The sequence below is a fragment of the Indicator indicator genome, chromosome 14 (assembly GCF_027791375.1).
Source record: "Indicator indicator isolate 239-I01 chromosome 14, UM_Iind_1.1, whole genome shotgun sequence".
In the NCBI taxonomy this organism is placed as follows: Eukaryota; Metazoa; Chordata; class Aves; order Piciformes; family Indicatoridae; genus Indicator; species Indicator indicator.
Window position 1 is genome coordinate 24,284,645 of NC_072023.1, and position 297 is coordinate 24,284,941.

Consider the following 297-nt stretch of genomic DNA (forward strand, 5'->3'; position numbering starts at 1 on the left):
AGAAAGGTCTCATCAAGAGAAGGAAGACCTGGGCACCAGTTGCTCCTCCCTGAGAGCCTGGAACAGGATGTTGCAGGACAAAGACAGTCACCACCCAACCCCCCTGGGCGGCAGCTCATTCAGGGCCTTGGGAAACTGGGCTGGGAGGAGGATATGTGAGAGGATTCCTCCACCAGGCCCTCTTTCAACAAGCAAAAGTCACTGTGGAGCTAGGAATGGCAAGCTGTGCTGGAGGAGCTCGAGAGACAATGTGGCACAGGAAGCTACAGGGCAGGGTGAGGAGGTCCAGGCAGCATC